A 1468-nucleotide genomic window follows, 5' to 3' on the forward strand; every position below is an offset into this window, starting at 1 on the left:
GGCCTTTTGTGTATGGCTCTTCATTGAACATGATATTTTCAGTGTCCATGTTGTAGCACATATTAATACTTCTTATGGCTGAGCAAGATTCCATGTTCTTAATAAACACCATTTTATTCATCTAGTCATCCCTTGATGTACATTTGGGTTGTTTCCAATTTATGAATAATGTATCCATGAGTGTACAAGTTTTTGTGTGGACCTATGTTTTCATGTTTGTTGGGTATATATTCAGGAGAGAAATTGCTAGGCCCTATGTAGCTCTGTGCTAACTTTTGGAGGAACAGCTAAAATGTTTTCCAAAGTGACTGCGTCATTTTACAATTCCACCAGCATGGGGTGAGGATTCTAATTTCTCCATATCCTCACCCACATTTATCTTTCTTCTTGAACATAGCCAGCGGGATAGGCATAAGATAGTATTTAGCTGTGATCTTGATTTGCATTTTTCTAAGGAATGTGAATATTGAGCATCTTCCCATGTGCTTGTTGTCCATCTGTAACATTTATTCTAACATCCTGATGTGTCTACCGCCATACCACCCTGAATGCGCCCAGTCACATCTGATGTCCTAATGTGTTGTCATCGTTAATAATTGACATGGTCTGTGATAGAGTTTGTTTTCTAAGTTAATTTACTTGTAAACATTTACAAGTATATAAAATGATTTAGCAACTGTAACTGTCTCATCTAATTTTGATATGTTGGAAAACATGAATTTATTTTCTCATTGGCATGTCCTGTATTTCTAAAGTAAGCCCTTAGTCATTTGATATATTTATTGACTAATTTTACATTCAAATTATAACTTATGCTGGGTTTATGTTAAATATGTATATGATACTTATATATAAGTCAGGCAAAACTTGTTGTGACTTTTTCCTTGCTTTGTAACAGAGATTTGAAAGAGGAATTGCTTAACCATGAAAATATGGGGAACAAAAATTATTTAAAACAATAAAAAATTTTGGATAATGCTTCCAAAAAACAAAAAACAAAGTGTATTTATGTTTTTTTGAGTTTATTATTATACTTCTCAATTTAGTTTTGGTATCACGTATTTTACAGAAATTGTTTCTTTTTCTTAGTTTACTATTAAGTTTTTATATATATTTTTTAAACTGGAGGTTTAATAATTCAGTCAATAATTTTAAATGCTGTTTATTTTTAATATGTATGTCTGCTTATCACATTTTTCTCACCATTGTACTAACTTTCTGTATTTTGTCAATAATTTTACTTGTTTTATTATATTTCACGTACGACTTGTTCTTAATTTCATTACTTATATTATATTATACTTTATTGTTAAACATTACTTGCATTTATTATTTATTAGTATTAGAAATTCCAGCATTTGACATCTAGTACACATGTGTTGACAGGCACATTCGAGTATTTAAATTTGCAGTTATCATATTTTCCTTAACTACTCTTGAGTTAAATAGAGTGCACAACTTTAATAAG

The sequence above is a fragment of the Carlito syrichta genome, unplaced genomic scaffold (assembly GCF_000164805.1).
Source record: "Carlito syrichta isolate Samal-C Ts95f unplaced genomic scaffold, Tarsius_syrichta-2.0.1 Scaffold302826, whole genome shotgun sequence".
NCBI classification, from domain to species: Eukaryota; Metazoa; Chordata; class Mammalia; order Primates; family Tarsiidae; genus Carlito; species Carlito syrichta.